The following is a 16,321-nucleotide window of genomic DNA, read 5'->3' as shown; positions in this document are numbered from 1 at the left end:
AACAAGAGAGAGTCAGAAGGGAAACGGGAATATGCTGAGGAAATGAACCTTCCATGAGCTGACTGAGCTGAAGGCTGTGTCTGAGGATTGTAGTTTCTATGGGACTTCTTTCTTTCTGTGAGTCAGTTCCAGTGTTCATTACTCACCCTCTGAGAAGGCTGAAGGTGATCAGTCAGGTTTAACTCAAGGGTTAGATTTCTGACCCCACAGCTACTTGGTACAGGCAGGAGATCTTCAGCTCTGTATAACAAATGACGACCATCTGCATCTCCACCAATAGGTTCAATGACATATGTTCGATTATTGAACACAATCACAGCACTGCAGAAGAGAAACAAACAAAGATAGAGAGAAAACAATCCTTGTAATCTTTACCCTGTTGAATAATATTACAACACAGCACTGAACCCTTCTGTAATTAAACCAAACACCCAGAAAAGCTCATCTCATCTTGTAATCTGTTAAATTGTGAGTGACAGTGAACTCCCAAATTCCACTATTTAAAGAACATAATATCAATTTATCCTTTAACTCTAAAAGTGAACATTAAACAACTATTCACAACTCTCAGCCCCCTTTCTCTTAACTGCTTATTATCTGTCTCCAACTCCAACAAAGGTATTTTACACTAATGTGAGGAATAAGAGAATGGTCAAAGAAAGAGTAGGGCCGATCAGGGATAGCATCGGGAACTTGTGTGTGGAGTCTGAGGAGGTAGGGGAAGCCCTAAATGAGTTTTTTGCTTCTGTCTTTACAAAAGAAACAAAGATAGAGGAGGCTGATGTGCTGAAAATTTTGTCAAACATTAAGATTGACAAGTCGCCAGGCCCGGACCAGATTTGTCCTCAGCTGCTTTGGGAAACGGGAAATGCAATTGCTTCGCCACTTGCGAAGGTCTTTACATCCTCGCTCTCCACTGGAGTCGTACCTGAGGACTGGAGAGAGGGAAATGTAATTCCTCTCTTCAAGAAAGGAAATAGGGAAATCCCCGCAATTACAGACCAGTAAGTCTCACATCTGTCGTCTGCAAGGTGTTAGAAAGGATTCTGAGGGATAGGATTTATGACCATCTGGAAGATCATGGCTTGATTAAATGCAGTCAACACAGCTTTGTGAGGGGCAGGTCATGCCTCACAAACCTTATCGAGTTCTTTGAGGATGTGACGAGAAACGTTGATGAGGGTCGAGCTGTGGATGTGGTGTATATGGACGTCAGCAAGGCATTTGATAAGGTTCCCCATGGTAGGCTCATTCAGAAGGTCAGGAGGAATGGGATGCAGGGGAACTTAGCTGTCTGGATACAGAATTGGCTGGCCAACAGAAGACAGTGAGTGGTAATAGAAGGAAAATATTTTGCATGGAAGTCTGTGGTGAGTGGTGTTCCACAGGGCTCTGTCCTTGGGCCTCTACTGTTTGTAATTTTTATTAATGACTTGGATGAGGGGATTGAAGGATGGGTCAGCAAGTTTGCAGATGACACAAAGGTTGGAGGTGTCGTTGACATTATAGAGGGCTGTTTTAGGCTGCAGCGGGGCATTGACAGGATGCAGAGATGGGCTGAGAGGTGGCAGATGGAGTTCAACCTGGATAAATGCGAGGTGATGCATTTTGGAAGGTCGAATTTGAAAGCTGAGTACAGGATTAAAGATAGGATTTTTGGCAGTGTGGAAGAACAGAGGGATCTTGGTGGGCAGGTACATAGATCCCTTAAAATGGCCACCCAAGTGACAGGGTTGTTAAGAAAGCATATGGTGTTTTGGCTTTCATTAACAAGGGGATTGAGTTTAAGATTTGTGAGATCTTGTTGCAGCTCTATAAAACTTTGGTTAGACCGCACTTGGTCCAGTTCTGGTCGCCCTGATATAGGAAAGATGTGGGTGCTTTGGAGAGGGTTCAGAGGAGGTTTACCAGGATGCTGCCTGGACTGGAGGGCTTATCTTATGAGGAAAGGCTGACTGAGCTCGGACTTTTTTCATTGGAGAAAAGGAGGAGGAGAGGGGAGCTAATTGAGGTATACAAGATAATGAGAGGCATAGATAGAGTCGATAGCCAGAGACTATTTCCCAGGGCAGAAATGACTAACACGAGGGGTCATAGTTTTAAGGTGGCTGGAGGAAAGTATAGAGGGGATGTCAGAGGCGGGTTCTTTACACAGAGAGTTGTGAGAGCATGGAATGCGTCGCCAGCAACAGTTGTGGAGGCAGGGTCACTGGGGACATTTAAGAGACTACTGGACATGCATATGGTCACAGAAATTTGAGGGTGCATACATGAGGATCAGTGGTCGGCACAACATCGTGGGCTGAAGGGCCTGTTCTGTGCTGTACTGTTCTATGTTCTAACTCCATAACTGTATACTGTTCCCATAAAACACTTATTAAAATTACATCAACTTAATTTCAAAACCACACAGCCGCTGTTGTCTTTGGTGTCTGCCTTCTTCCAGCTGAGGAGCTCCTTGGGTTGTATTCCATCTTTTTACTGCACATACGTTGCATTGAAAAGGTGCCTTTGATAGAGAGTGTTTCCTTATTGCTTGGTTCGCTTTCGATGGCAGTTGTTCTGTCTGATTTTCAAACTGCCTGCCTTTTTTATATCTCCAATATTAGATCGTCTCATTGGTTTAATGTTGGCAAAACAATAAATTCAAACTTGATTGGGTTTTAGTATCCTGGGACATAAGTTAAACTGATTGGTTAAATTCAAATTGTTGCCAAAACAGTAACCAAAACTCATGTATCCATTTAACCGCTAAATGTTGCATATTTTCAATTTTAAAGTCTGGTTGAAGATTTGTCGCTCGGGTGTCCGTTGTTGTGGTTCTGTTTGCCGAGCTGGAAGTTTTTGCTGCAAACGTTTCGTTCCCTGGCTAGGGAACATCATCAGTGCTATTGGAGCCTCCCGTGAAGCACTGCTTTGATGTTTCTTCCGGTATTTATAGTGGTTTGTTCTTGCCGCTTCAATTTTCAATTTTCCAGTACACTCTAGGACTTCTATCTTATTATATTCACAGGCACTTATAATCTCTCAATTCAGAACAGCATTCACTTTCTCATAAAGGTACAGTGTACACCTTCAACTTCATAACATTAAACACATCTCAGTACAGTTACACAGTGAGTGACCCTTACCTAGATTAATAAACACATCCCAGTACAGTTACACAGTGAGTGGCCCTTACCCAGATTAATAAACACATCTCAGTACAGTTACACAGAGAGTGACCCTTACCCAGCTGAATAAACACATCTCAGTACAGTTACACAGTGATTGACCCTTACCCAGCTGAATAAACACATCCCAGTACAGTTACACAGTGATTGACCCTTACCCAGCTGAATAAACACATCCCAGTACAGTTACACAGTGAGTGACCCTCACCCTGCTGAATAAACACATCCCAGTACAGTTACACAGTGAGTGACCCTCACCCTGCTGAATAAACACATCCCAGTACAGTTACACAGTGAGTGACCCTCACCCTGCTGAATAAACACATCCCAGCACAGTTACACAATGAGTGTTCCTGCTGAGGTAACATCTTACAGCCTAAAATGTTCTTACCTAAAACTATCAGTTTCTTTACCTGAATCCTGAGCATGTGCTTGCAGAGACCTGGGATCCAGGGAATTTTCTCACAGATCCCACATAGTAACAGCGATACTGTAGGAACATACATCTCAGCATCAAACCTCCTGATACTGGCAATATCACAAGACTATGTTCAAGTCCAACAGGTACATTTGAAAGTCTAAGCTTTCGGAGCACTGCTCCTTTGTTAGGTGAACATCACTCCAACGCCTGGACTCTCAAATAAACCTGTTGGTCGATAACCTGGTGTTGTGTGATTTGTCCACCCCAGTCCAATACCAGCACCTCAACATCAGAGAATTGAGTCAGTAGTTGCTGATTGAATAAGCTGGGGGAGAGATACAATTAGGGTGACAAAGTGTGCCCAGGTTAATTGTCAGTGGGTACTCAGTATCATTGTCTGCCAGAGCTATGTTCCACTGTTAGTGCTAAAGTGAGATATTTCTGACTTTAATGTGTGGCATGTGAGAATAAATCTGAGAATGAATCACAGAGTTGATTGTGTTTCTGTTCCATTAATCACTCACTGCACTCTGGAATGCCTCACTTGTACCTCACTGCCTCCACTACATTTCCACAGCACAGAGGCTCAGTGGTTAGCACGACTGCCTCACAGTGCTGCAGGCCTAGGTTTGATTCCAGCCTCGCGTAACTGTGTGGAGTTTGCAGAATAACAAAAACAAGAGAGCACTAAAGGATGATGCCACACAGGAACAGGCCCTTCAGCCCTTCAAACCTGTGCCAACACATTTTGTTCTTCTATACTAAAACTGTCTTCAGTTACAGGATCCATATCCCTCGGTTTCCTTCCTATTCATGTCCTCGTCCACATGCTTCTTGAAAGCTGCTATTTTGTCTGCTTGCACCACCTCCTTGAGCAGCACTCACTGCCCTTTGTGTGAAACATTTGCCTCAGGCGTCTCTTTTATACTTGCCCCCCTCACATCTTGAACCTGTGTCCCCTAGTAATTGACCCCTCCCACCCTGGGAAAAAGCCTCATACTTTCCACTCTATCCACGCCATTCACAATCTTATAAACTTCTATTAGGTCATTCCCTGCAACCTCCTGCATTCCAGTGAAAGCAAACCCAGTCTGTCCAAGCTTTCTTCACAGCTAAATCCCCCAGGCCAGGCAACATCCTGGTAAACATTTTCTGGACCCTCTCCAAGGCATCCACCTGATAGTGTGGTGGCCAGAATTGTAAGCAATATTCCAAGTGTGGCGTAACTAAAGTTCTATAAAGTGTTAAGGACGAGACCTGACCCCCTCAAAATCTTTTAGAAAGATAGCCTGTACCCTAACCTTTTCTTATTTTAAAGTTAAATGTGCATGTTCCAGACGTGATGCAACTGGTTAAACTACTCGACACTAAGCAATACACAATTTAAACACGATAGTTAAAATTCAAACAAAATAAAGAGGAATTTAAAAGTCCATAACTATTGGAAAACTTAATCAAATAACAGTGCATTAAGTATGAAATTGGGATTTCATGTTGCAGTTGGACAGGGCATTGGTCAGGGCACTTTTGGAATCCTGTGTAATTCTGGTCTGGCTGCTCGAAGGAGGATGCTGTGAAATTTGAAAGGATTGAGAGTAGATTGATAAGGACTTTGGAGGGTTTGAGCTAAAGGTTGAAGCTGAATAGACTGGGGCTATTTACCCTGGGCATTGGAGGCTGAGGGGCGACCTTATAGAGGTTTATAAAATCACAAGGGCAGTGGATAGGGTAAATGCACAAGGTATTTTCTAAACTGGAGGGCATGGGTTTAAGGTGAGAGGGAACAAATTTAAAAGGGATCTAAGGTGCAAATGTGTTGCTGGTCAAAGCACAGCAGGTTAGGCAGCATCTCAGGAATAGAGAATTCGACGTTTCGAGCATAAGCCCTATCTCCAGCATCTGCAGACCTCATTTTTTACTTAAAGGGATCTAAGGGGCAACTTCTTCACACAGAGGGTGATACATATACAGAATGAGCTGCCAGAGATAGTGGTGGAAGATGTTACAAGTACAACATTTAAAAGGCACCTGGATGGGAATATGAATATGACGGGGCAGCACAGTGGCTCAGTAGTTAGCACTGCTGCCTCACAGCAGCAGGGTCCCAGGTTCGATTCTAGCCTCAGGCAATTGTCTGTGTGGAGTTTGCACATTCTCCCTGTGACTGTGCGGTTTTCTCCGGGTGCTCCGGTTTCTTCCCACAGTCCAAAGATGTGCAGGTCAGATGAATTGGCCATGCTAAATTGCCCATAGTGTTAGGTGCATTAGTAAGAGGGAAGTGGGTCAGTGTGTACTGGTTGGGCTGAAGGGCCTGTTTCCACACTGTAGGGAATCTAATGTATTTAGAGTGAAATGGGGCAAGATTTTTTAGGATATCTGGTCAGCATTGATGACTCGGACTAAAGCGTATGTTTCCATGGTGTATATCTCTGTGACTGCATTACCTATTAGTAATTAACTGTTCCAACACAGTAACATCCCACAAACACACCCCTTTGCAAAAAAACAAATTCAGACACAGATTCTTACATGCCATTGTCCAATCTAGGAGGATGCAACAAAGAGGTTCAGTTAGTAAGTTTGCAGATGACACCAAAATTGGAGGTGTAGTGGACAGCAAAGAGAGTTACCTTAGATTACAACAGGATCTTGACCAGATGGGCCAATGGGCTGAGAAGTACAGATGGAGTTGAATTTAGATAAATGTGAGGTGCTGCATTTTGGGAAAGCAAATCTTAGCAGGACTTAGAACATAGAACAACACAGTGCAGGATAGGCCATTCAGCCCTCAATGTTGTGCCAACGTGTGAAACCAATCTGAAGCCCATCTAACCTACAGGCTTCCATTATCATCTATATATTTATCCAATGACCATTTAAATGCCTTTAAAGTTGGCGAGTTTACTGCTGTTGCAGGCAGGGCATTCCACACCCTTACAACGCTGAGTTAAGGGCCTAATTAATTGGTTTATAACTGCACATTTCCTCAAGATACATGTCAGAACAATGTTCAGGATATGCAGCCTCAGCCTCCTGTTCATTTGATTGTTGACATGCCAGGGGGCAGATAAAGGAAGGGAACAGCAGGGTGGGGAAAGAGTGTCATAACATGAAGCGAAGCAAAAGACTTTGTCTCATCTTACACATTAACAATCACAAAATGGGGAATACTTGGTCCCTGGTAGTGTTGCTGAACAAAGAGACCTTGGAGTGCAGGTTCATAGTTCCTTGAAAATGGAGTCACAGGTAGACAGGATAGTGAAGAAGGTGTTTGGTATGCTTTCCTTTATTGGTCAGAGTATTGAGTACAGGAGTTGCGAGGTCATATTGTGGCTGTACAGGTCATGGGTTTGGCCATGTTGGAATATTGCATGCAATTCTGGTCTCCTTCCTATCGGAAGAATGTTGTGAAACTTAAGACCATAAGACATAGGAGTGGAAGTAAGGCTATTCGGCCCATCGAGTCCACTCCTCCATTCAATCATGGCTGATGGGCATTTCAACTCCACTTACCAGCATTCTCCCTGTAGCCCTTAATTCCTCGTGACATCAAAAATCTATCAATCTCTGCCTTGAAGACATTTAGCGTCCCGGCCTCCACTGCACTCTGCAGCAATGAATTCCACAGGCCCACCACTCTCTGGCTGAAGAAATGGTGCCGCATTTCTGTTCTGAATTGACCCCCTCTAGTTCTAAAGCTGTGTCCACGGGTCCTAGTCTCCTCGCATAACGGAAACAATTTCCTAGCCATGTATTATTTTGTAAGTTTCTATTAAGTCTCCCCTTAATCTTCTAAACTCCAATGAATACAATGAATGCAATGAATACTTGAAAGGGTTCAGAAAAGATTTACAAGGATGTTGCCAGTGTTGGAGGATCTGAGCTATAGGGAGAGGTTGAATAGGTTGGGGCTGTTTTCCTGGAGTGTTGGAGGCTGAGGGGTGACCTTACAGAGATTTACAAAATCATGAGGGGCATGGATAGGGTAAGTAGGCAAAGTCTTTTCCCTGGGGTGGGGGAGTCCAGAACTAGAGGGCATAGGGTGAGAGGGGAAAGATATAAAAGTGGTGGAGGCTGGTACAGTTGCAACATTTAAAAGGCATTTGGATAGGTATGCGAATAGGAAGGATTTGGAGGGATATGAGCTGGGTTTGGAGGGATATATGTGGGACTAGATTGGGTTGGGATATCTGGTCAGCATGGACTGGTTGGAGTGAAGGGTCTGTTCCCATGCTGTACATCTCTATGACTGTAAGAGAGATTTCAGTGAAAGTAGCAGCTCGGAATCATTCACTGAAATCTCTAATTCTTCTGATTGCTAATGTTAAAAAAAAACACTTAGTCTGTGAGAACTGGCCACTCCCATTCAAGCTGCTTCTATTGTTCCAACCTTTTTAAATAAACAAATCTAAAGGCCTCCTCAATTATTTACTTCGGCCATCTCCAGTAACTGGTTCCATGCCTCTGCCTTCAAAACCTCTCGCCCAAAAAAATCCCAGGACAAAATGATTTTTTTGAAATGACAGAATTGTCACAAAAACTGCAGTATAACTTGCCTATCCTGATACTCAGCGCCCCTCCCAATGAAGGCAAGCAGCATGAAGCCTTTTTCTTTTAACCATCTTATCTGTCTGTGCTGCCACCTTCAGTAATCTGTGGACTTGCACATCCAGATCCCTCTGCATATCAATACTCTGAAGGGTTCTGCCATTCACTGTATAATTTACACCTGTATTTGACCTTCCAAAATGTATTACCTCACATTTATCTGGCTTAATCTCCATCTGTCATTTTTCTGCCCATGCCTCCAACCGTTCTATATCCTGCTGTACTCTCTGACAATCCTCCTCAATGTCTGCAACTCCACTATTCTTTGTATTGTCCACAAATGTACAAATTAGACCAGCCACATTTTCTTCCAAATCATTTATGTGAACAGTAGAGGTCCCAGCACTGATCATTGTGGAACACGATAAGTCACAGCCCTCCATTGTGAAAAGCATCCTTCCACCACTACCTCTATCTCCTAGGACTAAGCCAGTTCTGTATTCATCCTGTTAGCTCACCCCTGATACCATGTGACTTCACCCAAATGAATACTTTGTGTTGGTATTCAGCAAAGAAAAGGAATTGGTGGAGGATGATGTCTGGAAGGGCTGTGTCCAATGTCTGCCACAAGGGATCTTGTCAAAGGCTTTTCTGAAATCCATGTGGATAAAATCATTCATTTTTCCCTCATCAATCATCTTCATCTCCTCAAAAAACTCGATCAAGTTAGTGAAGCACAATTTTCCCATGCACAAAACCATGCTGCCTGTCACTAAGAAGTCCATTTGCTGCTAAATGCATGTGGATCTTGTCCCTGTGAATCTTTTCCATTAATTTCCCTACCGCTGATTTGAGACTCACAGGTCTGTAATTTCCTGGATTAACGCTGCTACCTTTCTTAAACAATGGGACAACATTGGTTATTCTCTAGTCCTCTGGGGGGACCTCACTTGTGGCCAAAGATGTCTATCAATGCTCCAGCAATTTGTTCTCTTGCCTCCCTCGATATTCTGAGAGAGATCCCATCAGGACCCTGGGCCTTATCTACCTTAACGCTTTTTAAGATGCACAACACCACTTCCTTTTTAATAGCAACTTGGCTTCGAAATTGGACACAGCCTTTGCTGACATCATCCTCCACCAATTCCTTTTCTTTGGTGAATACTAACACAAAGTATTCACTTGGGACCTCACCTCCCTCTTCTGGCTCCACACATAGATTCCCTCCTTTGCCCTTGAGTGTGCCAACCCGTTTCCTCACCACCCACTTGCTTTTTATATGTGCATGAAATGCCTTGGGATTCCCATTAATCCTGTTTGATGATGACTCTCCATGACCCCTTTTACCTCTCCTCATTCCTCGTTTAAGGTCTTTCCTACTTTCCTTACATACTTCAAGGGCTTGTCAGTTCCCATCCATCTTAGGTATGCTTCCTTTCTCTTTTTGACCAAGATCGTAATATCCCTGGTCATCCAAGATTCACATAACTTGCCATCCCTATCCTTCATTTTTGCAGGGAAATGCCATTCCTGAACTCTGATAAGTGAAATTCTCCCACATATCTGATGCGGATTTACTCTCAAACGTCTCCCTGTCATGATGCTCTGTCTCCAAGTGCTCTGGTTTCCTTCCACAGTCCCAAGATGTGCAGGTTAGGTAGAATGGCCATGTTAAATTGTCTGTAGTGTCCAGAGATACACAGGCTCAGTGGATTAGTCACGGGAAATGCACTGTTACAGGGATGGGGTAGTGGGATGATCAGGGTTGGCTGGATGGGATACTGTTGAAAGGGTCAGTATGTACTCAATGGGCTGAAGAGCCTCTTGCTGCAGTGAACTCCAAAACAACTCGCTGCTTCAAATTGTTTTTCTTTCACTTTGCTACTTTTGGTGGACCCTGGTTCTTGATCCTGTTCCAAGAGGGAAACACTTCTCACAGTGCGTTCTAGCTGGGCCCCTCAAGATGTTGAAAATTACTGTTCATGGAAACGAATCCGAATAACTTCAATCCTTTCCCAAAAGCTGAAGTGTTCTTTCGCAGTTATTATGATGAGTAGCGAGTATCATTCACACAACACTAATACCATGCAGTACTGGATTTAGTGCTGTACAATGAGGCAGACCTCATGGGGACCTTAAGGTGAAGGAATCCTTAAGGAGGGAGCGATCATAAGCTTAAAATTACAGAGTAATTTCCAAAGGAGAATATAGAATCAGAGGTCACGGTATTCCAGCTGAATAAAGAAAGCCGCAGAGCCATGAGGGAGGAGCTGGGCAGAATTGACTGGAGAGGAGCTGACCTGGAAAGACCATGGAACAGCAATGGCAGGAGTTTCTGGGAGTAATTCAGGAGACACAGCAAAAATTCATCCCTGGGAAAAAAGGAGCATGGTACAGGGAGGATAAGGGAATCCTGGCTGACATGGGAAGTCAGGGATAGCATGAAAGCAAAAAAGAGAAGATTTAATTTGTCAAAGGGCAGTGGGAAACAAGAGGGTTGGGGAAACTACAAAGGCCAACAGAGGGCAACAACAACAAAGAAATAAGAAGGGAGGAGATTAAATTGGAGCGAGGTTAGCCAGTAATATAAAGGAAGTGTTGGCATTAACTGTATATGTTAACTATATATGTTTACTAACTGTGGGAGTTTGGGTTTATCTGTGAAGTAACTAAACATACATGCCACACATTGGCATCTTTTTTGAATGGACTTGCCCGATTACCAGAATTCCAACATTATTTTAAACTGTTGAACTGAAGTCTCTGCAGGCTGTAAAGATTTTAAATATGTTATGTTTTCACCATTTATTGGGTTGTCCTAGTTCAAGTTTAGGGTGAGAGGGGAATGATATAAAAGAGACCTAAGGGGCAACTTTTTCACACAGAGGGTGGTACGTGTATGGAATGAGCTGCCAGAGGATGTGGTGGAGGCTGGTACAATTGCAACATTTAAAAGGCATTTGGATGTGTATATGAACAGGAAGGGTTTGGAGGGATATGGGCTGTGTGCTGGCAGGTGGGACTAGATTAGGTTGGGATATCTGGCCGGCATGGACCAGCTGGACATGAAGGGTCTGTTTCCATGCTGTACATCTCTATGTCTGTAAGACTGTGAGAGTTTCTTTACATTATAAAGAACAAAAGAGAGACAGAAGTAGACATTGGACGACTGCAAAATGACACTGGAGAGGTAGGAGTGGGGAACACGGGAATGGCTGAGGAATTGAATAATTACTTTGCCTCAGTGTTCACATTAGAAGGCACGAGTAATTCCCCAAAAATTCAAGAGAGTGAGGAGGCAGGGCTGAGTATGGTGGTCATCACCAAGGGGAAGGTGCTAGAAAAATGGAATGGTCTGAAGGTGGATACATCACCTGGATCAGATGAACTATACCCCAAATTTCTAAGGGAGATCGCTGAAGAGATGGTAGAACAAGTGTACCGTTTTGGATACTTGTGGGGGGGATGACTTACCAGGGGCAAGCAACGAGGTTCAGGCCTCTGGCACGGAGCCTGGCCCCGTTGCTCAGAAGGGAAGGGTGGAGAAAGGTAGAGCGATAGTTCTTGGGGACTCGATAGTGAGGGGTACAGACAGACGGTTTTGTGGGAGCGACAGTGACTCACGTTTGGTATGTTGCCTCCCAGGTGCAAGGGTACGTGATGTCGCTGATCGTGTTTTCCGGGTCCTTAAGGGGGAGGGGGAGCAGCCCCAGATCGTGGTCCACGTTGGCACCAACGATATAGGTAGGAAGAGGGGTGAGGATGTCAGACAGGCTTTCAGGGAGCTAGGTTGGAAGCTCAGAGTTAGAACAAACAGAGTTGTTGTCTCTGGTTTGTTACCCGTGCCACGTGATAGAGAGTCGAGGAATAGGGAGAGAGAGCAGTTGAATGCGTGGCTACAGGGATGGTGCAGGAGGGAGGGATTCCGTTTTCTGGACAACTGGGGTTCTTTCTGGGGAAGGTGGGACCTCTATAAAAAGGATGGTCTACACCTGAACCTCAGGGGCACCAGTATCCTTGGGGGGAGGTTTGCTAGTGCTCTTTGGGAGGGTTTAAACTAACTCCGCCGGGGCATGGGAACCTGGACTGTAGCTTTAGGGTACAGGACCTTGAGTGTAGGGAGGTTATGAATAATGCAGCGATCTCTAAGGAGGGTGCCTGTAACCAGAAGGGTGGATTGAAGTGTGTATACTTCAATGCTAGAAGTATAAGGAATAAGGTAGGTGAACTTGCAGCGTGGGTTGGTACCTGGGACTTCGATGTTGTGGCCATTACAGAGACGTGGGTAGAACAGGGACAAGAATGGCTGTTGCACGTTCCAGGGTTCAAATGTTTTAGTAGGATCAGACATGGGGGTAAAAAAGGGGGAGGCGTGGCATTACTTGTCAAAGATAGTATTACAGCAGTGGAATGGACGATAGAAGAGGACTTGCCATCTGAGGTAGTTTGGGCTGAGGTTAGAAATAGGAAAGGTGAGGTCACCCTGTTAGGTGTTTTCTACAGGCCTCCTAATAGTCCTAGAGAAGTAGAGGATAATATTGCGAGGATGATTCAGGAAAAGAGTGAAGGTAGCAGGGTGGTTGTTATGGGGGACTTTAACTTCCCAGATATTGACTGGGAGAGCTATAGCTCGAGTTCATTAGATGGGTCGGTGTTTGTACAATGTGTGCAGGAGGGTTTCCTGACACAATATGTAGACAGGCCAACAAGAGGTGAGGCTATACTGGATTTGGTTCTAGGTAATGAACCAGGCCAGGTGTTAGACTTGGGGGTAGGTGAGCACTTCGGGGACAGTGACCACAACTCGGTGACTTTTACTTTAGTGATGGAGAGGGATAAGTGTGCGCCACAGGGCAAGAGTTATAGCTGGGGGCAGGGAAATTATGATGCAGTGAGGCATGACTTAGGATGTGTGGATTGGAAAAACAGGCTTCAAGAGAAGAACACTAATGAGATGTGGGGATTGTTCAAGGAGCAGCTACTACGTGTCCTCGATAAGTATGTACCAGTCAGGCATGGTGTAAAGGGCCTTGTGAGGCAGCCGTGGTTTAGTAAGGAATTGGAATCCCTTGTGAAAGGGAAGAAGGCGGCATATGTAAAGATGAGGCGTGAAGGTTCAGTTGGGGCGATAGAGAGTTATAAGGTAGCCAGGAAGAATCTAAAGAGAGAGCTAAGAGAAGCGAGAAGGGGACATGAAAAGTCTTTAGCTGGTAGGATTAGGGAAAACCCAAAAGCTTTCTATAGGTATGTCAGGAATAAAAGGATGACTAGGGTAGGTATCGGTCCAGTCAAGGATAGTAGTGGGAAGTTGTGTGTGGAGGCGGAGGAGATTGGAGAGACACTAAATCAATACTTTTCATCAGTATTCACTCAGGAACAGGACACTGTTGCTGACGTGAATATGGAGTCACAAATGATTAGAATGGATGGCCTGGAAATATGCAGGGAAGAGGTTCTGGGAATATTGGCGAGGATGAAAATAGATAAGTCTCCTGGGCCTGATGGCATTTACCCTAGGATCCTATGGGAAGCTAGGGAGGAGATAGCAGAGCCATTGGCCTGGATTTTTATGTCGTCATTGTCAACGGGAATAGTACCAGAGGACTGGAGGATAGCGAATGTGGTCCCCTTGTTCAAGAAAGGGAGTAGGGATAGCCCTAGTAACTATAGGCCAGTGAGTCTGACTTCAGTGGTGGGCAAAGTCTTAGAGAGAATGGTAAGGGATAAGATTTATGAACATCTGGATAGGAATAACGTGATCAAGGATAGCCAGCATGGTTTTGTGAAGGGCAGGTCGTGCCTCACAAACCTTATTGAGTTCTTTGAGAAGGTGACTAAGGAAGTGGACGAGGGTAAAGCAGTAGATGTCGTGTATATGGATTTTAGTAAGGCGTTCGATAAGGTTCCCCATGGTAGGCTAATGCTAAAACTACGGAGGTATGGCATTGAGGATACATTAGAGGTTTGGATTAGGAATTGGCTGGCTGGAAGGAGACAGAGGGTAGTAGTTGATGGACTATGTTCATCTTGGAGTGCAGCTACTAGCGGTGTACCACAAGGATCTGTTTTGGGACCATTGCTTTTTGTCATCTTTATAAATGATCTAGAGGAAGGGCTTGAAAGCTGGGTAAGCAAGTTTGCGGATGACACAAAAGTCGGTGGAGTTGTGGATAGTGAGGAAGGAAGTGGTAGGTTACAGCGGGATATAGATAAGTTGCAGAGCTGGGCAGAAAGGTGGCAAATGGAATTCAATGTAGCTAAGTGTGAAGTCATTCACTTTGGTAGGAGTAACAAGATGATGGATTACTGGACTAATGGTAGGCTACTTGGTAGTGTGGATGAGCAGAGGGATCTTGGTGTCCATGTACACAGATCTCTGAAAGTTGCCACCCAGGTAAATAGTGCTGTGAGGAAGGCGTATGGTGTACTGGGCTTTATTGGTAGAGGAATTGAGTTCCGGAGTCCTGAGGTCATGTTGCAACTGTATAAGACTCTGGTGCGGCCTCATCTGGAGTATTGTGTGCAGTTTTGGTCGCCATACTATAGGAAGGATGTGGAGGCATTGGAACGAGTGCAGAGGAGGTTTACCAGGATGTTGCCTGGAATGGTAGGAAAATCTTTTGAGGAAAGGCTGAGGCACTTGGGGCTGTTCTCATTGGAGAAGAGAAGGTTTAGGGGAGATTTGATAGAGGTGTATAAGATGATTAGGGGTTTAGATAGGGTCGACACTGAGAACCTTTTACCGCTAATGGAGTCAGGTGTTACTAGGGGACACAGCTTTAAATTAAGGGGTGGTAGGTATAGGACAGATGTTAGGGGTAGATTCTTTACACAGCGGGTTGTGAGTTCATGGAATGCCCTGCCAGTAGCAGTGGTGGACTCTCCCTCTTTATGGTCATTTAAGCGGGCATTGGATAGGCATTTGGAAGTTATTGGGCTATTGTAGGTTAGGTAGGATTCGGTCGGCGCAACATCGAGGGCCGAAGGGCCTGTACTGCGCTGTATCTTTCTATGTTCTATGTTCTATGTTCTAGGTGTTAGCAGTATCAGGAAAGGTCCCAAGGACTGGAAAATCACTAAGGTGACACCGCTGTTTAAAAAGGGAGTAAGGCAAAAGACAGAAAATTACAGACCAATTAGCCTAATCTCAGTCATGGGTAAGAGTTTGGAGTCAAAAGGTGTGGCACTGGAAAGTACAGCAGGTTAAGCAGCATCCAAGGAGCAGGAGAGTTGATGTCTTGGGCATAAGCCCTTCATCAGGAATGTGAAGGGGGAAAGGGGCTGAGGTAAGATTTTGGAGTTCATTGTAAAAGCTGAAGTTTCTGAATACTTGGGAGTGTATGGTAAAACAAGGCAAAGTTATCATGGTTTCCATCAAGGGGAGGTCATGCCTGACAATTCTGTCAGAATTCTTTGAGAAAATAATGAGCAGGTTAGACTTAGGAGAACCAATAGAAGTTATCTATCTGGAATTCAAGACGGCTTTTGACAAGGTGCTGCACAGGAGGCTGCTGACCAAGATCAGGGCCCATGGTGTTAGAGGCAAGGTGTTAGCATAGATAGAAGTTTGGCTGTCTGGCCGAAAGCAGAGAGTGTGGAGAAAAGAATGGCAGCTGGTGATAAGTGGTGTTCTGCAAGGCTCAGTGTTGGGACCACCATTTTTCCCTTTGTACGTTAAAGATCTCGGTGAGGGAAGTGAGGGTATTCTGGCTCAGTTTGCCAATGAGACAAAGATAGGTGGAGGGACAAGTTGTATTAAGGTGGCAGAGAGGATGCGAAAGGATTTGGACATGTTAGGAGAGTGGGCAAAGATGTGGCAGATCAAGGACTTCTGTGATACGGCGGTGAACCCTTCAGTTAATTCAACCAAATACCCAGAAAAGCTTACCTCGCTGTATGATCTGTTAAATTGTGAGTGACAGAGAACTCTCAAATCCCACTATTTAAAGAAAATAACATTAAACTCTAAAAGTGAACATTAAACAATAACTATTCACACTTTTAGACCTCCCTTTCTCTTAACTGCTTATTACCTGCCTCCAACTCTACAATAATATGCTCTTCCAATAAAACACTTACTAGAATTACATCAACTTAATTTCAAAACCAGACAGCAGCTGTCATCTTTGGTATCTGTCTTTTTCCAGCCGAAGATCTCCCTGGGTTGTCTTCTTTCTTT

The sequence above is a fragment of the Hemiscyllium ocellatum genome, chromosome 1, assembly GCF_020745735.1.
Source record: "Hemiscyllium ocellatum isolate sHemOce1 chromosome 1, sHemOce1.pat.X.cur, whole genome shotgun sequence".
Lineage (NCBI taxonomy): Eukaryota > Metazoa > Chordata > Chondrichthyes > Orectolobiformes > Hemiscylliidae > Hemiscyllium > Hemiscyllium ocellatum.
Note: the sequence above shows the minus strand (reverse complement) of the source record.